Source organism: Haematobia irritans, chromosome 5, assembly GCF_050003625.1.
Source record: "Haematobia irritans isolate KBUSLIRL chromosome 5, ASM5000362v1, whole genome shotgun sequence".
NCBI lineage: Eukaryota > Metazoa > Arthropoda > Insecta > Diptera > Muscidae > Haematobia > Haematobia irritans.
The window spans coordinates 69,164,251-69,184,981 of NC_134401.1; the positions used below are offsets into that span (position 1 = coordinate 69,164,251).

General features: G+C 34.3%; 1 long non-coding RNA gene across 1 annotated transcript; it reads left to right on the plus strand.

Annotated features, from left to right (window-relative positions):
* The first annotated feature begins 15,686 nt into the window (after window positions 1-15,686).
* On the plus strand, window positions 15,687-16,302 carry LOC142241833 (uncharacterized). Its single transcript, XR_012723832.1, has 3 exons — window positions 15,687-15,970; window positions 16,035-16,140; window positions 16,206-16,302. It is a non-coding gene; the product is annotated as an uncharacterized LOC142241833 (long non-coding RNA).
* The last annotated feature ends 4,429 nt before the right edge of the window (window positions 16,303-20,731 follow it).

The following is a 20,731-nucleotide window of genomic DNA, read 5'->3' on the forward strand; positions in this document are numbered from 1 at the left end:
CCTCATCGGCTGAATAAGGAAATGCTCGAAAACGTTGATTTGTTCTTCCGTCATATGAACGGTTCCGGGTATTTTGAGAATAATTGCCGCGAAAGTCGTCGTGCCCATTATTCCTCGTGTAATTATTGTTATTATTTTGATAATTGGTTTGTTTTCGGTTAGTGTTGATACTAGTATTGTTATGTCGCCAATTGTTGCGTCTGTTTCTATCGTCGAAACGCTCCCTAGGCCTAAACTGACTATCTCCACTATATGTATTGTTGTTCCCAAATCTATTATTATTACTATACCTACTATCGTTACCATTATCATTCCTACTTCTTCCACCTCTAAAATTCCTATTATGACCTCTATTTATGAAAAACATGTTCTTATCTGCCGATTCTAAATTCTTCTCGGCAGTAATACATCTCTGTGCTGCCTCACTCAAAGTTTTTGGCATGTTCGATAATAATATAGGTTGATATTCAGCACTAACACCCTTAACAAATACATTAAGTGCCATGCCATCATTCACTTTATATATTGCATCCTTCGTTTCCTGTGATGGGTTCGACAAACTCCCTATTTCAAACGCACTTAACTGATCTGCAAGCTCTGAAACTTTTTCCCTAAACTCAGTTATAGTCGACCTTCCTTGTACCGTAGTACCCAATTCAGTTAAAACCTGTTGCAACGTTTTCGGATTCGGAAATGTCTCTTCTAAACTTTTCTTCAATTCACGCCATGTTGTTGGTTTGTTGGAACGACCTAAAATACTCCTCACCTGGGTTGACAGCTTGAAATTATAGACATACTTAACGAATATGGGTCTATCTTCTTCCTTCAACAAATCGTGCAGCAATTCAGTTTGCGAAATAAAATCATCCAAAAATTTAAATGTCCCCTTGAATACCTGTAGGTTTTTGCCTACCATAGATATGTCAAACGACGCCATATTGGGAAAACTTTCTACCTCCCCAACTTCCTCTTTTACGTTTAAAGTTTTTAAAATGTTCTCAGTTTCTCCAAGTAGCTTCTCAAATTGTAATTTTAAAGTTTTGACCTCTTCTTCATCAACAACTTCATTAATTTCATTTCTTAGAAAATTCAACCGAGCAAACTTTTCTTCTATATACTTCTTAGAGAAAGTTCTATTCACGCTCTTCCTCAAATTATTTTTTAATTTCTCTAACTCATTTATATATTCATTTAGCGACTCCATATAAAATACTACAATTCAATAAATTCAAAATTTAATAAATAAAATATAATTATTAATTGAATTTTCTTTTCTTATTTCCCAATAAATTTCTAAATTAATTCTATTAAATCTTAACAGTATTACAATTCATTTCAAAAATTACAATTACAATATGAATACACTCCTTTATATCAATCTGAATTTAGCGATTTTCCATAACGTATGTACGCCCCTAATGAAAATACAACCCTGATTCAATACATGTGAACCGGCTACCGATTACTTGAGTACTCGTATTAAATGTCAAATCGGAACATATAAAATGTCAACAAGTCGGACATCTTGAAAGCGAAGCAGAATATTCTTTTTTTAGTGAATAAATTTAATGTTTTAAAATTAATAGAATATTTAATTGGTGTATAATTTTATAAATTCATTTTATATTTTTCATTTCTTTCTTTTTTTTACATAAAATAAGACAATATAACAAAAAGTCCCAGCCTTTTCTTTTGTTAGTGTTGTGTTAATGTGTTATTGGTTGTTGTGTCTCAGTGCAATTGGTTTTGTTGAATTTTCTTTGTTGCATCTCGGATTGAATTGCATCAATACGTAACCACATCTCTGATGCTCGCTGCCAAGATGGTGGGGGATCAGCGTTGATGGCTTCTTTGAGGGCCGCAAGTTCTCTTCGTTGGCGCACTATTTTACCACCTCTTCTATGTTTAGGTTTTGTTGTTGGAGGAATCCTGGTCAACTTCTCTTCACAAGCCCTTTGTTTCCTCTTGAAATATTGCTCAATCGTCAACTTTTTTGGACCGGCAGCTGGATCCACAGGACACTTTATTTCTTCAGGCATGAATTTTTGTGTCGGCAGGATCGCCATGTAATGATTTGTTTAATTTTTTGGTTTTTTTGATATGTTGTTGTGGATGTGCAAAATTTTGTGAGGAATTTGTTTAGCCTGCCTATTGTGGTGCCGGCGCTTAATAACGCCACTTGGCAAAAATGTTAATTTTGATATTGCAGGCACAACTGAGTGCCACAGCAATTTAAATAAAAAGATTTTTAATTTATGGTGATGTGCCGGTTTTAGGCTTAAAAACTTGAATGTTCCTTTATTTAATTTTTCTTGATCTTTTATACAAAGATAACGGCATTTCTTATTTTGTTTTCTTTTTTCAAACATATCCTTAAAAATAAACAACAATCCTTATATCTAATCATATGTTCTATTACTTATTACTAAACAGCTGTTTGAATTACAATGTAACTTAAACTATTGAACAGCTGGCTTAAAACTAATGTACCGAATACACTACACATCGACCACCATGGTGGTCTACGGAATTAAGTAATATGAGGAAATCCTGCAGGAAGCTCTTTAACAAGGCAAAGTCCACCAGAGCTTCTGAGGACTGGGACGCTTACAAGAAGATTCTGAGAGGATACAAGCGAGAACTGAGAAAGGCTCAGCATAACTCTTGGAATGATTACTGCAGCAGTATTGAGAATACGTCCGAGGCGTCCAGACTACGGAAGGTTCTAGCATCCACCAACTCCGCTCCAGGTTTCATTAAAACATCGGAGGGCAATTGGACAACGTCCAGTGAGGAGACGCTGGAGGTACTATTGGACACACATTTTCCTGGAAATCAGAGGTTGAACCATGTACTGGCGGTGCCACAGTTGCTCAGCGGTCGTTTCCTGTCGAGGAAATTGTATCGGAAACTAGAATAAGATGGGCGCTAAATAGCTTTGGACCATTCAAATCCCCTGGACCTGATGGAATTACTCCGGCGGAGTTACAAGCTGTAACTGACAAAATTATCCCCTGGTTGTCGGTGATATATAAAGGATGTATCAACTTATCATATATCCCAGGAAAGTGGAGGGAAACAAAAGTCGTCTTCATACCTAAAGCGGGAAAAGCCTCTCACTCGAGGGCGAAGGATTTCCGACCAATCAGCTTATCCTCATTCCTACTTAAGACTCTGGAGAGGATGATAGATATTTATCTTAGAAGTTATTCAAGTTTGTTCTCGAAACGACAGCATGCATACTCGAAGGGCAGGTCTACTGAGACCGCACTACATGAACTAGTCAGCTTTATTGAAAGCTCACTATCAGTCAAAGAATACACAATCGTGGCGTTTCTAGACATCGAAGGGGCGTTCAATAATGTCCATCCGAGCTCGATATTAAATGGACTGACAACTCTGAATGTTGATCCATGTATACTCAGGCTGTTAGACGAACTGCTAATGAAGAGACGTATTTCAGCCACACTAGGACAAGCAAACATATAAAAGTATGTGAACAGAGGCACTCCCCAAGGAGGAGTTCTATCACCTCTTCTTTGGAATGTTGCTATAAATAGTCTTCTGGTTACTCTAGAAAAAGAAAGGATAAAAGTGGTGGCATACGCAGATGATGTAGCTCTGGCAGTCAGGGGAAAATTCCCATCCACAATCAGAGATATTATTCAGAGGGCCCTCCGGATGACTGAAAAATGGACGAAAGACAATGGTCTTGGGGTAAATCCCGCAAAGACAGAATTAGTCATGTACTGCAAAGATCGCAAAACTCCCACGGTTAGGCCTATTTCCTTAGGGGGTATTGAAATTCCCTTTGGTGATTGTGCAAAATACCTTGGCGTTATTTTGGACAGGAAGCTGAAATTTAAGCTTAATATTGAAGAAAGGGCGAGGAAGGCAACTGTAGCTTTGTACTCGTGCAAAAAGGCAATAGGAAAAAAGTGGGGACTAAAACCAAAAATTGTGCATTGGCTATACACGGCAGTGGTTAGACCTATAATGCTATATGGTGTTGTAGTCTGGTGGCCGGCACTTAAGAAACCGACTGGTTTAGATAAAGTTCAGCGTATGGCGTGTTTGTGTATTTCAGGCGCATTCAGCAAGACAGGAACAAATTCCCTTAATGTCATGCTGCATCTATTGCCTTTAGACATTTTGGCCAAACAGTCAGCTGCAACAACGGCTGTGCGGTTGCGCGAACTATCGCTGTGGTCGGAAAAAGGTTACGGTCACAGTTCTGTCCTCAAAACAATGTCAGATGTGCCTAACGTAGTGGATTACACTTTGGCGAGTCCACTTTTCGACAAAAAGTTTGAGACTCTAATCCCCAACAGTGAGGCGTGGTGCACACAGACCCCGTGGAATAAAGAATATATAGATTTCTACACTGATGGCTCCAAATTGGATGGACAAGTGGGTTTCGGAGTATATTCTAATGATTTGGAACTTCAAATAGCGAAAAGATGACCTAATCACTGTAGTGTTTTTCAGGCTGAAATATTAGCAATAAGAGAGGTGGCGAATTGGCTGAGAAGTAATGTTCCAAAAAATGTGGGCATTAATATATACTCAGACAGTCAACCTGCAATAAAATCCTTGGACTCTGTGTTCCTCAACTCGAAAACGGCCATCGATTGCCGCAAATCTCTCAATGAGATGGCTGAGCAGTACAATATTCACCTAATATGGGTGCCTGGCCATAGGAACATACCGGGGAACTGCGAAGCCGATGAGTTGGCAAGGCTAGGGACTACTTTACATATTCCAGGGGAACTAGAATTTGTTGGTATGCCCCTAGCTACCTGCAAGCTCATGCTGCGTGAGAAGGCTGTTATGATGGCAAATGTTCGATGGGAGAATTGCAAGGGTTGTAACGACACCAAGCAAATATGGCCCCATTTCAACTTAAACCGCACACTAGATATGCTAATGTTCTCGAGACGTCAGATATCACTCCTGATATCTGCTATAACGGGTCGCTGCCTGATAGGAGATTTTGCAAAAACTATTGGCGCGAAGTATAATGACTATTGTATGAGCTGTCATGATGCGGAGGAAAAAGAATCAATTAAACACCTCTTGTGTGAGTGTCCTGCATTTTGTGTAAAGCGCAAGCAACTTTTAGGAGCATATAGCTTCAGATTACTGGCGGATCTGGAAAACGTTAACTTAAGCAGTCTGCTAATGTTTTTGGAACAATCTGGTTGGTTCAACAAAGAAAAATAATCAAGAAGGTACTTTTAGTTAATGTGGTATCACAATGGACTGAATAGTCTAAGTGAGCCTGAATCTTAATCGGGCTGCCACTTTAACCTAGAGTCAGGGATCCGGAGCGGTCCATTTTTTTCGCTCCGCTCCGCTCCCGCTCCGGAGAAAAAAAACCGCTCCGCTCTTCGCTCCGCTCCGAGAAAAAAAAATCGCTCCGCTCCTCTTCGAGAAAATTATAGTACAAACATTGTATTATTTGTTCAATTGAGTTTTATTTTATTTAGAAAAATCGGGCGGTACATATATGGGAGCTATAGCTAAATCTGAACCGATTTCGATGAAATTTTCAGATTTAAAGGGTGGTACAGAAGATTATTTTGTGCTAAATTTGACGACGATCGGTTAGTAAAAAAAGTGCAACGTGACACCATTTGTCGAAATCGGGCAATACATATATATGGGAGCTATATCTAAATTTGATCCGATTTCTTCCAAATTCAAAAACGTTCGTCCTTGTGCCCAAAAAACTCCCTGTACCAAATTTCATCAAAATCGGTTAATAATTGCGACCGAAATCCTGTGAACAACAAATACATGGACAGACGGACGGACGGACGGACGCCAAGCGCTAGATCGACTCAGGAGGTGATTCTGAGTCGATCGGTATATATTTTATGGGGTCTAAAATCAATATTTCTTGTAGGCACATTTTTTGGCAGATCAAACTTATTATACCCTAACCACTATGTGGTTTAGGGTATAATGACTTTAAAACAATGTGTTGAAATATTTTACTAATTTTGAAGATTTTTTCAGAAATATTAAATCCATTTTGACTTCATTAAAACGAAATTTGCATTCATGTTAGGATACACATTTTTATGTCGAATCACTTAGCTATAAGGACAAACAGACTTCATTGAAAAGTTTAGAGACTTTTAGACAAGGAAAAACTTTTTTTCAGAGATATACGTCTTCTATTCTAAGCAAAATTCGTATTCGTATTTTAAGCATGTGAAATATTTGGCCTCCCGACAATATTCTTTGCGGTGCACCATCTACTATCTAATATGTGATAGAAACCAAATTTATGAAAATTGACCAAATTCTGTTTGGTCTGACCATCGGACCAAATTTAAAAATTAGAAATCTTTTGGACCAATTTTGGTCCGATCGGACCAAAACGGCAACGCTGATTGGAATTGAAAGTCTATACACAGAGTAGAAGTAACTACTCTCCGAAAGTTTTTTTTGTTTTGCAACAGACGTAGAGAAGAGGTTTTGTTATATTTGTAATGTGTGTGTGTATGTTTATGTTTGCAACAACCTCCATCGACATCAGTCCGTGGTATACCTACGAATATTCTTACTCAGATCTAGTGTTACCTAATTTCGCTTTTTCCCCTTTATTGTATAATAAATGTATATGCGCACATTTTTCAACCAAAATTGAAACTATCCATAATTTTAATTAAATTTTCGAGAACTAATATCAGAAATAAGGGAATGCTAGGATATAGTACAATAGTAAAGCAAATGTGAATGAAAAAAAGCATGCCCGGTTCCAAAGATTTTGTCTTTACTTTAACAGTTTGGGTATTAATTCCGAGCCAAAGAAGCGGAGAATAAAAGTAAGGATACTTTAAAGACGTAATTCTCTTTTAAATTTGGGGGTTATGTACTTGCTTCTAGGAAGCAAATGTTAATTTTTCATTTTTTTAGATTTTTTCGTCAGTTGTTATCAAAATCCTTTAAAAACGAGTTAACGTGTTATTTTTTTTTGCCATATTAAGACTCGACTTCCAGTAGAAATTATGCTATGTTTCAAGTAAAAAGTGTCTTTAGAATAAAGTGTTGAAAAACATGTCTTATTTTTTAACGATTTTTTGCTTTGTAGGCAAGATGCAAAAAGGAAACAAATTTAAAGACAATTTTATTAATTTTAAAGAATTTTTCTTAATTATTAAAGTCACGTTGACCTTACCTCAAAAATTTTATCTTTCATGTTATGATACACATTTTTAAGTAAAATCACTTAATTATAAGGACATTACAACTTCATTCAAAAGTTTATTGCCTTTTGGACAAGAAAAAAAACTTTATTTTAGAGAAATGCGTCTTCCATGTTAAGCAAAATCTCCATTCTTATTCTAAGGACATGGAAACATCTTTGTAGTAATACGGGATGATATTGATCGAAAGTACTGTTGTTACTTTTACAACACATACTAGATATATATATTTTGACATTTGCCGTTTTTGAAAACAATTACTAAACCAGTAAGGAAAGTCTAAAGTCGGGCGGGGCCGACTATATTATACCCTGCACCACTTTGTAGATCTAAATTTTCGATACCATATCACATCCGTCAAATGTGTTGGGGCTATATATAAAGGTTTGTCCCAAATACATACATTTAAATATCACTCGATCTGGACAGAATTTGATAGACTTCTACAAAATCTATAGGCTCAAAATTTAAGTCGGCTAATGCACTAGGGTGGAACACAATGTTAGTAAAAAACCAGTAAGGAAAGTCTAAAGTCGGGCGGGGCCGACTATATTATACCCTGCACCACTTTGTAGATCTAAATTTTCGATACCATATCACATCCGTCAAATGTGTTGGGGCTATATATAAAGGATTGTCCCAAATACATACATTTAAATATCACTCGATCTGGACAGAATTTGATAGACTTCTACAAAATCTATAGGCTCAAAATTTAAGTCGGCTAATGCACTAGGGTGGAACACAATGTTAGTAAAAAAATATGGGAAACATTTAAATCTGGAGCAATTTTAAGAAAACTTCGCAAAAGTTTATTTATGATTTATCGCTCGATATATATGCATTAGAAGTTTAGGAAAATTAGAGTCATTTTTACAACTTTTCGACTAAGCAGTGGCGATTTTACAAGGAAAATGTTGGTATTTTGACCATTTTTGTCGAAATCAGAAAAATATATATATGGGAGCTATATCTAAATCTGAACCGATTTCAACCAAATTTGGCACGCATAGCTACAATGTTAATTCTACTCCCTGTGTAAAATTTCAACTAAATCGGAGTTAAAAATTGGCCTCTACGGTCATATGAGTGTAAATCGGGCGAAAGCTATATATGGGAGATATATCTAAATCTGAACCGATTTCAACCAAATTTGGCACGCATAGCTACAATGCTAATTCTACTCCCTGTGCAAAATTTCAACTAAATCGGAGCAAAAAATTGGCCTCTGTGGTCATATGAGTGTAAATCGGGCGAAACCTATATATGGGAGCTATATCTAAATCTGAACCGATTTCAACCAAATTTGGCACGCATAGCTAGAATGCTAATTATACTCCCTGTGCAAAATTTCAACTAAATCGGAGCAAAAAATTGGCCTCTGTGGTCATTTGAGTGTAAATCGGGCGAAAGCTATATATGGGAGCTATATCTAAATCTGAACCGATTTCAACCAAATTTGGCACGCATAGCTACAATGCTAATTCTACTCCCTGTGCAAAATTTCAACTAAATCGGAGCAAAAAATTGGCCTCTGTGGGCAAATGAGTGTAAATCGGCCGAAAGCTATATATGGGAGCTATATCTAAATCTGAACCGATTTGGCTGATATTTTGCAAGTTTTTCGAGACTCATAAAATATTCGGATGTACGGAATTTGAGGAAGATCGGTTGATATACACGCCAATTATGACCAGATCGGTGAAAAATATATATGGCAGCTATATCTAAATCTGAACCGATTTTTTCCAAAATCAATAGGGATCGTCTTTGAGCCGAAACACGACCCTATACCAAATTTTAGGACAATCGGACTAAAACTGCGAGCTGTACTTTGCACACAAAAATACATCAACAGACAGACAGACAGACGGACAGACAGACAGACAGACAGACAGACAGACAGACAGACAGACAGACAGACGGACATCGCTAAATCGACTCAGAATTTAATTCTAAGACGATCGATATACTAAACGATGGGTCTCAGACTTTTCCTTCTTGGCGTTACATACAAATGCACAAACTTATTATACCCTGTACCACAGTAGTGGTGAAGGGTATAAAAACACGTTGTGTTTTCCCCAATGTACGTACGAACAAAAATACATATCGTACAATTTAAACGTTTACTCACACTACGCTAAGTACTAGCTAAATTTGAAATTACCTACACAGTGTAATTTCAAAGTTACACATTTCATTCAAGTAATATTTTATTCGGAGCGGAGCGGTTTTTCATTTGGAAACAGCTCCGCTCCCGCTCCGCTCCGGATTTTAGAAATGCCGCTCCCGCTCCGGCAAAAAAGGGCTTGCTCCGCTCCGCTCCACGCTCCGCTCCACTCCGGATCCCTGGTTAGAGTTCTCAGAGAGGGAGTGTATTTGAAGCTCTATCAGGTGCTTTGGAGCGAATAACAAATTATCACTAATTGTTTTGTTTTCACTGCCTGTAATATCAATACATTCGTCTTCCATTGTAGTTGAAGATACTTAGGCTATTTGAATATTTATAGTGTGTATATGAATTTAATTTTCAATTTTATTTACAATGATTAATTTGATTTAATATTTGTTTTAATTTAACGAATTTAAATGAAATTGCAGGGTGATATGAAAAATTTGGCGTAGTTAACAACCACATATGGAGACTTTATTGTGCATACTTTTAGGTTTCACAATTTATTATTTACTTGACAGCAACGCATGTTTTTAATGTCCAAGAAAGTAGAATTGCCATTTTCGAATTTCGAAAATTTGAAAGTTGTGCTGGATGTGCTAGGCTTCTGCCGAGTTGCGCTGCAATTTGTTTTTGTTTTAAATTTTATCAACTAGCCGAGATATTTGGAAAAAAACATTTTTCAACAAAATTCCAGAATTGCCATTTTCGAAATTCGACATTTTGACAGTTGTGCTAGCCGAGTAGATTATTGTGCCGTTTAAATAAAAATTCTATCTCTTATAGTTTTCGAGAAATTGTAAAATTTCGAAAATTTCCAGAATCGGCATTTTCGAATTTCGAAAATTTTAATATTGTATTAAACCGTTATCGACTTGTGCTAAGTTGTGCCGTTGAGGTCACCTTTCTTTCTCAAGCCGTTTCCGAGTAACAGCCAAATTAAATTTTTAAAAAAGTTCAAAAATATATTGTTACGAATGTGATATTTCTAGATTTAAGTTTATTTAAATTAGTTTATTAGTTTTTGTTTGATTTTTGGTCGACCTTTTTGTTAGAATTATAAATTAATGGTTCTTCAAGCTCGAGGTCTTTTTAAAATATTTTATTTATTATTCCCAATATTTCGCGATTACGATATTGAGTCGCTCCTCAGGGGTCTACAATAGATTTATAGAAATTACATTTCATAAATATCACAGTATTAAACATTTAATAATTTAAATAAGTGTAAATCTTAATTACTTTTAGTTAATAATCTCAAATGGTATTATAGGATAATATAATTATACAAAAATCGGACAGACATATCTTAATCTCATTTTTCAAGTATCAGGCGAACAGAAAAATTAAAACAGCAACACAACCAATGACTTACATGTATAGTATCCACAACACAAAATACTTAAAGCTACTGTAGATTCACTACCCTCGTCAGCTGTCTGTATTGCACTGAGTTGTTTTTACTATTGCACGATGATCACTACCATGTATTTGTTGTTTGCTTTTCGAAGCAAATGCCTGTAGCAGTGAGCGATGTTTTCTGTATCAACTTTGAAGTTCATTTGTTTGCTTGCAGGTACATTGTTTATGTGAAGTGTTTCTAGTGTAAACCTTTTGCTGTAATTATTCTCTCTTTCTAATATTCTTACGTCGTCAAAGTTTGGGGTATGATTGTTTCTCGCACAGTGGTCTGCTAGTGCCGTTTTTGTGGTATTCGAGTTGGTGCGTAATTTAATATCCGATTTATGTCCTGAAATTCTTGTTTTTAATTTGTTTTTGGATGTTCCTACATAAACTTTTTCACATTTTTCTTTATTATTTCCACCGCACGATATTTCATAAATCGTATTATGTTTTTCCATAGTGGGGATCTTGGTTTTCATGTTGGAAAATAATTTTTTGAGAGTATTGTTTGACTTGTGTGCTAAAGTGTATTGTCCTTTATCAAAGATTTCAGAGTTTGTAATTCGTTCTGATAATATGTTGACATATACTAGTGACTTGTATATTGTTTCCTCGTTTTTATTTTCGTTTTGGTTTTTCCCCTCCGGTTTAAATTGTGATATTAAGTCATTAATTAAATATTTTGGAAAATTATTGTTGTGTAGAATATCTCTAATAATGGAGTTTAGTTTAGTTTCCGTTAATTTAAATTTCAAATTGTAACGATTAAATTACGTCATAACTTGTTAGTCATTTCTTTATTTTCTAGTACTTTCCTAAAAATCTTTTGTGTCGTTCATTGTAAAAGTAACGCCTTTTGTTTTACTGTTATAATTATCGGTAATATGACCATTATCCCTTATGCCTGCACGACATCTACCAGATGGTAGAATGCACTAGCCAAGATGAGAATAAGCCTAAAAGTATGTGTGTCATATCACCAGTACAATAACGCCCCATAGAAAGTTCTAGATAGCCGAGACAAAGAACATAAGTCGATAAATATGTGCGATGTCGCCCGTGCGACATCTACCAGGTAGTAGATTCATCTAGAAGGTTGTAGGCCAATTAGCGAGAACATTCGAAATCGTCATATCTCGGTATATAAACCTCTAGCGGAGAGAGCAGTCAAGTCAGTCGTAAGCTAAAGTTTATACAGTACACATCGTAGAGCAAATAACTGAAACTAATCAGTTAAACAAATAAATTGTAGATTGTCGTTATTTGAAAAGAACTGTGTTTTAATTATCGGTTAATTAAATACGCCTCAATATAAAAACGTAACAATTGGTGTCGGAAGTGAAATAACAAAAAAATCTACAATGAAGTTTAATGAGCTTCGAGTGGAAGACTTAAAAAAGGAATTGAGCAAACTGGAGCAGCCGACTACAGGAAACAAAGCTCAGCTTCAAAAGCGTCTACTGGAAGAGTTCGAACGGCGTAAAATGGATATCGAGACACATGAGTTTGATTATAAGGAGGACATTGACGAATCAATACTCGTCAATACCAGCAATGTAGAAAATCCATCTGTGGCTTCAATTGTTGTGGATTACACCTCAATGCTCAATGTTTTGAGCAAAATGATGGAAGAGAATTTTAGAAAATTTATGGAAAAAAATTCTCTAAAAATAGAAGAAAATGGAGAGAATTCTAGAAAATTGGAGGAAAATTCTCAAAAAATGGAAGCGAGTTCTAGAAAAATGCTGGAAGAGAATTCTAGAAAAATTATTGAGGAAAACTCCAGAATGATGGACGAAAATTCTAGAATTCTAAATGGGAATCTTCAACAAATTGCTGAAGGCATGGAAAAATGTGTAGACCATGTCGAAAGCCAAATTGGAAAGCTGGATAAGAAGATTATTTCTATGGATGAGAAAATTATGGTTCATGATGAGAAGTTTCTACACATTGAAAGAAAAATGTCAGAGCTGGAAATTAAAGGTGGACCAGTGCGCGTTTTCGAGGGCTCGAAAACCAAACCTCCTGTTTTCGATGGCTCAACTTCATTTGATGTATTCAAATTCCAATTCGAAATGGTTGCTTCTAGAAATTTATAGAACGACAATGACAAAGCAATTAAACTTCTATTGGCATTAAAGGGCAATGCCGCTGATGTGATACAAAGTATTCCCGCTGCCTCTAGAAATAATTATAATGAAGTAATAGCGGCACTTCAACGTAAGTACGGCGGAGAACATTAGCAAGCCATCTTCAGAATGGAATTAAGAGGAAGAGTCCAGAAGTCAAATGAGACTCTACAAGACTTTGCACAAGAGGTTGAGCGGTTGGTGCTTTTGGCATATCCAGGAGAAAGTCATCTAACTGTGGACCGCATTAAGATCGAGACCTTTGTGAATGGAATTAGATACTCTGATATAAAATGTGCAACATATGCGTCACAAAAGGCTACATTCGCAGAAACAGTAACATTTGCACTTGCACAAGAAACTGCGAGATTGCTGTCACGACCTCAAATTCACGAGGTACGTGATTAAATTGGGAAAAGAGGCTCTGAGGCAGATAATGCAAGAAATGAAGCAGCAGGCAAATAAATCTAGAATAAAATGCTATAATTGTGATAAGACTGGACATCTTTCCCGGGAATGTAAAGCGTGGCGTAAAACGTCGGGGTCAATCTCGCCATCTTCATTAAACAATAATCAAAAGAAGGCGACCACAAAGCCAAGCGACTCAAATTTAAATTTTGCGGATAATAGAAAACGTGAAAAACAAGTTATTGATCTAGCCTTCACACGAAGGCATTGCAATCTAGAAAGCACACACTTCTCGAAAGCTGAACCAAAGGAGACAGTTGTAAATGTCAGGCAGTTACACATCGAATCTGGAGCGGGTAGTAGATTCATCTAGAAGGTTGTAGGCCAATTAGCGAGAACATTGGAAATCGTCATATCTCGGTATATAAACCTCTAGCGGAGAGAGCAGTCAAGTCAGTCGTAAGCTAAAGTTTATACAGTACACATCGTAGAGCAAATAAGTGAAATCAGTTAAACAATTAAATTGTAGATTGTCGTTATTTGAAAAGAACTGTGTTTTAATTATCGGGTAATTAAATACGCCTCAATATAAAAACGTAACAATATGTTTGAAAAACGCCAAAATTTAAATTTTCGAAGTTCAAAAAACGGAATGTTGTGCTAATTTGTGCTAGGTTAGTACTCATTTTTGCCGTTTGAATCAACTTTCTATCAAACCGTTTTGGAGATATTCGCAAAAACTTTTTTTAAAAATGCTAATTTATGCGAAAATAGTCAAAATTTAAAATTTTGCTAATATTTTGGTTTAAGTTTTTGTATATATGATTCGAGAAGGACCCCAAAATTTGATTAATGTTTTTTCCTTTTTGAAATCCGAACTGATGTTCGTGTATTACATTATATTTTGTTAGAAACTGTTTCAGCCGTCTAACTACTATTTCTTCTAGATTTTTTTCAACTATTGATAAAATGGCAATTGGTCGATAGTTGTTGTAGTCTGACTTTTTGCCAGATTTTTAAATTGGACGTATTATTGATGTTTTTAATATACCAGGGACTTCTGCGTTGTGTAAACTATTATTTATTAAAGCTGTCATTATAGGTGTAAGTATTGCTGCATTATTTTTTATGTCAATTGCTCGAATTCCATCTGCACCTTCAGTTTTTCTTGTGTTTAAACTTTGTAGAATATTGAATATTTCTATTTCATTTGTATATTCTAAGTACATTGTATTTGTTAGTGTTTGTGGTATCGTGATTTTTTTAATATTACATGAATGTAATATTTTTGATACATTTTTGTCGAAGCTTTCGGCAAACTTCTCTGTTACATTATTAGTATTTTCTCCATCAATGTTTTTCTTGATTGCTTCATCAATATTATTTGTGGGTTTACCAGTTATTTCATTGATGAGTTGTCATGTATCTCGTATATCATTTTTATTCATTTAATTCATTGGTTTTATTTTTTCTCCATTTTTTATAAAGTTTATTTCGTACTTCACAGCATTTTATGATTTCATCATTTAACCAGTGGATTTCTCTTTTTCTTATTAATTTTTATATTTTCTTTAGAATTTGCATATGCGTTATTAAAAATATTTAATATATTATTGAACAAGTCATTAGTGTCATTAGATTCATTTAATATTCTTCCCCAATTTACAGCTCTTAACATATCGTTTACTTTTTTATTATTTATTTTAGTGATTATGTTGCTGTTGTTATATTCGCGTTTTTTATTTCTACACGTATTGTCATCACTTTCAATGCAACCATAGATTGTGTAGTGGTCGGATATTGATGTTGCAACAACAACAGCGTGTGTGTTCGTTCGAACGAACAAATGGTCACTGCATGTACTTGTGTGTTTTGTTGTATTTTATCTTATTGTCGCATTTACCATACATTGTAACCCGTGTGACGAAAGCATATTCAAATATTTTGTTGTTGTTATATTGGTTGCCTTTATGTTTATATTCGCATCACATACGACGATCATGTCTTGCTTTTTGTTTATGTCCACAACGCATTGCTCTAGTTCAGTGATGAACGTAGATATGCTTTGCTTGGGGGGTCTGTACATGGGCAATAGTGTCAAATATGTTTCTGCGTTTGTTTTAACTGCTATTTTCAACGTTTCAAATGATATTGTAGAAATGGTTGTTGTTTCGTAGATGAACGGCCTTATTCATAAAATATCATTAACGTGCACTCTAAACCAGTGATAGCTATCACGCTCTTTTTATTCTATAAGCCTTATATAAAAATAGGTATTCATTGATCATTAATAACCCAATAAACACAGGATGAGCGTTTTTCAAATGTAACAACTTTTCAGTTTGAGGGTAAATATAATTTTCAACATAAATTCAACTTGACTTGAAATAGCTCATCTTCAATACATCTTCAAATTGTTTGCGAATTCAATTCCAGTTTGCCAAAATGTTGACGAAATCTTTGAAAAGGTGTTGAAGATAATATGAGAAAACTTTGACAAAACACTACCCTAAAATGCAACGAAAAAACCATGTGGTTTTCAATACTTATTTGTGCAATACTTATTCGTGGTCAATTGCAAGAAATAAAAAAAATGGAAAATTTTAGCCAAATAACCAAATAGTTTATAAAAATAGGTAAGTGAAAATAATAAATGAAATAAAACTTTAAGGAATTCACTAAATGTATATCTCTTTGCAGAAAACTAAAATTATGGATTCTACGTTTTTGAAAACATTAAAAAGCTGGCAGATGAAAAAATGGTGGACAATTAACTGGAACTGCTTCAAAAAGTTTATAATAATTGGTACGTCAATATGAAAAATTAAATCAACACTTTAGAGAAGTCACTAAATTTAAATCTCTTTGCAGAAAACTAAAATCTTTGGATGCTACATTCTTGCAAACATTAAGAAGCTGACCAATGAAAAATGCGTGCCTTATCGACAAGAAAAAGTTTCCAGAAACATTACAAGTGCAACCAATTAAAATTGTTTAAAACAACAAATTGTTGAAATCAACAACTTCTGGATGAAAATGTGGATCACATCGTCAGTTTAATTCATATGCTATTAACAGTTTAAAATGGATATTTTGTGAATTTCTTTCGGCTGGAAATCATTCTAACACGCGGTCCAGTACGTTCCTAATTTCAAATTGCCCGCATGTTAATAAATTTTAATGCTGTTTTATGACACCAAAAGGAAGGAAATCGAATTATCAATGCAAAAGTGTTTACTAATAATGTTTAAGATATTTAAAGTTTTGTTGTTTGTTTTTTTTTTGTTCTTATTTGTTGATATGTTTAATAAGATTATTATTTATCAATTGGTATTGTAGTGTATTATGTAGTGTAGTGTATTATTATATATTTCATTTTGATGAAAATGAAAAAATTATACAAAATTCATAGAATTTTGGCTTTGACTTTCAATTTGAAGTGGGTATATCATTCATACAAATTTAGGTTAAAAAGTATTTGCAACGATGTTAATTTTGAATTTGACTGGCTTCGAAAATTGATTGACAAATTATTGAGTAGCGATGCATTTCAATTTGAGCATAACACTTGAGATATTATTGCTAATGTGTTGAATTTCACTGTTGAGGGTAATGTCTGTTTTTTGTTGAGAACGCGATTTTCTCAACAATTTTTCAACTTGAATATTACACTAATCCTTTGAAAAAATGTTTGAAAAATTGTTGAAATTTAGCATTTTTCCAACGTTTGTGTTTATTGGGAACACTATTATAGTTTTAGTGATCAGGTGGCAACACATGTCGTTACATCTTGTCATTTTCATCGTAGTGATGAAGATCGAATTATAACCGTTTGATCTTAATAAAAATAAAGTCTCAACATATTAATGATTTTGTGGCGAAACATAATTTTCCAGGCTAAATTAATTTATACAGAATGCATTACTCACAATATACAATCATTTTATAATTAGTCAATATGTTAGTATCAATATTAGTATTAATCGGACCGGATTGTATTCGAATATAAAGTCTATTGTTATTAAAAACACATCACTAATCTAATGGAATTCATCTATTTAATTAGCTAATTTTCGACGCATTTTTCATTAAAGTAACAAAAGGAAGTTTAAGATGACGTTAAATTTACATAATATTGGTAGGTATGAATTTTGTACGTCTATTTCTGCAGTTCTCTTATTTGGATTAGTATTTTGAAAAATGACATCAAAAAAGGGTTTTTATAAGAAAAGATCGCCCATTTTATACACATTGGCATATAATGATATACAAAATAGCATAAAACAGCGATAAATTAATAGACATTGCCCAAAAAAAGCATTTTGCAATTTTATCAAAGAGTTAAAGAAGGGTACATCCTACAATACATTTTTACAATTTACCAAAGACTTGTTAAAGATTTGGTAAGCTATTAATCGTTTATGAATGCTATTTTTCACGAAATAGTTTATCAATCGTTTATAAAAGTCAATTAACTTTTTATGAATACCGCTGGAAAAAAAATATGAAAAAGAGTTTTTTTCTTTTGTTTTTTATTGTAAGTTTTTCGAAAATATTATATATTTTTATTTTATTAATTTGACAAATTTTCAATATCAGATGTGTTGCTTATGATGATTGATGGCATATTTCCGGATTTGCGAGCAAATATATATCCATTGTTTACCCAAACAAATTTCCATCCACTTTCTTTTGCTTTAGTTTTAGCTAACCACAATAAGCGTCTATTATACGCAGTAAGCTCATCATTAATATATACACAGTCTTACACAAGTTTACATACGGTTTAAGAAATTGTATTTTCTTTAATTATTAAAATATAATAAAATATGCATATATATGCTTTAGATTTTGTAAATTAATTTGAAAAACAAAGTATTTGTCCATTTTCAAGAAGATGTTTTTAGTCTGGAATATAAACAACAACAAGAAACATGTTTAGTTATAAGGTAAAAACCTCAAGGGTATGTAAACTTATGTGAGACTGTGTATGTATGTTTTTGTGGGTGTTGTTATCGCTCAAAACGCTTGAGTCAATTCGATGTCCCTTTAGCTTCTCCATGAGTTCTTTTTTAATTCTAATGGATGCGAATTCAACAACAATTTTGTTATTCTTCTTTATGCGTCGAACAGAGGTCATATCTGCTTCTGTTAGCTTTATTCCTACATGTTCCGCAATTTTTTTTACTACCTCATTCGGCTCTAGGTTTGGATTGTTGACATTATTTATTTCAATGTTCTTGCAGAGTGTTTTTTGTTCTAATTGTTGTACCTTCTTCTCCAAATCTTCAATTTTTTTGTTTTTTTTTCTCTATCCTTTTCTTGCAAATCAATTACTTGTGCAGACAATTGGGAGAGTGCATCGTTAATAGAAGTTGTTGTTTGATTTCGTTGTTAGAAATCGTCAGCGCATTAGTGTTCGCGTTCATTTGTTGCATTATGTTGTTGCAAAACATCTCAAATGAGTTTTGCATTGTTTTTTGCAAATCAATCATTCTGCATTTGAGTTCTTCCATTTCTTTGTCGTTGTTTATGGTAATAGTTGGTGTATTGCTTGTTAGCGCTTCCCTAAACCTTTTTGCGGTATCGTTTACATTTACATCTTCCTCTCTTTGTTGTTTTTGAGTTTGGGAGAGTGCTTCGTTAATAGAAGTTGTTGTTTGATTTCTTTTTTAGAAATCGTCAGCGCATTAGTGTTCGCGTTCATTTGTTGCATTATGTTGTTGCAAAACATCTCAAATGAGTTTTGCATTGTTTTTTGCAAATCAATCATTCTGCATTTGAGTTCTTCCATTTCGTTTTCGTTGTTTATGGTAATAGTTGGTGTATTGCTTGTTCGCGCTTCCCTAAACCTTTTTGCGGTATCGTTTACATTTACATCTTCCTCTCTTTGTTGTTTTTGAGTACTCTCCACTGATAAATCTTGGGTTTCGTTGTTGTTTTCTTCGTATACATAAGTTTGGTAGATGTTGTTGGGCGATCTAACGCGAGTACCGTGCATGGAGAAAAATGAAATTTTCTCTCGCACTTATGACAAGTGACAAAATTGGTTTGCTTTATGGGGGTATTGCAATTGCTGCATATATTTTTTGTTGAATTCTTGAATCAATTTTCTATCTCAAACCGTTTTGGAGATATTCGCAAAAGTTTTTTTTTTTAAATGCCAATTTATGCGAAAATAGTCAAAATTTAAAATTTTCAAATTTCAAAAAACTGAATGTTGTGCCATTTTGTGCTAGGTTAATACTCATTTGTGCCGTTTGAATCGACTTTCTATCTCAAAGCGTTTTGGAGATATTCGCAAAAACAATTTTTGTATCAATTTTACATAAAAGTGAAATCTAAAATGAGTTCGGGAAAGAGTTCGATTAATAGTGAAAAATCCGTTGGTAACAATAAAACTAACGTCGTTCCAGAAATTAGTAACGTGAAAAAATCGTCTGCAAATCAAGTTCTTAATAAAATCGAAAATTTAAAAGAACTTATTCGTGAACCCAAATTTTCCAACGTGATCAAAAGGAAATGTAGCCCCCCCGTCCGCAAACGTGTACAAAAATGTAAGTGATTCGTTACAAAATTGTAATAAAATGAAACCGAAGTATATTTATACTATACTTCTCGATCCTTAACATTAACTGCCCGTGCAACGAATCAAACGAGGTTAACAGTTCATACGATACATCATCTAACATCGTTGAATTCAATATTGACATTACGGAGATTTGGTCTAGTTTAAAACCAGAAAGTAGTTTATATATTTTCAAAATCGTGATCGTACCATAAAAACCTTGAAAAAATACATGGACATACGTTCTTTACGAAGCGATTCATAATGTAACTAATATTCCATGTCCATTCATTTTTAACAAATCTCAAGTGGCCGAATAGGGAATATATGTATCGGTATCTGGTCAATGTCCTGAATGTCCTTGCAAATTTCTGGGCAGAATTCCTCAAGAACCTAAAGAAGTTGAAATTATCAAAATGTATTGCAGTATAAGCGATTTTGACGGTAGTGTAAATCACGTAAAAAAGAGACCGCTTCGAGGCAATTTACGAAAAGCCATCGGTAATAATTTTGTGGAGAAAAATTTAATGCCGTGTCAATATAGGAGAAACGCTTGGAGATACCAGTCCGCCGAATTTGACTAAAGTTTAAAACCTAGGGAAAGCGAAACAGGAAGCTATGAATAGGATGTTAGGAATAACGGGCTCAAATGCTATAGACGGAATTTACAATTTAAAATACACAACCCAATACTCCGCGTCAATTCACAATATCGGCCTTGAACCATTTTTTGTTCACTGTTGGTCGAAAGATCAAATGTACATTTTTTTTCGAAATTTAACGAAACTTTAATAGTGGACGATTATTATTCAACCGTCGAACTGAACGG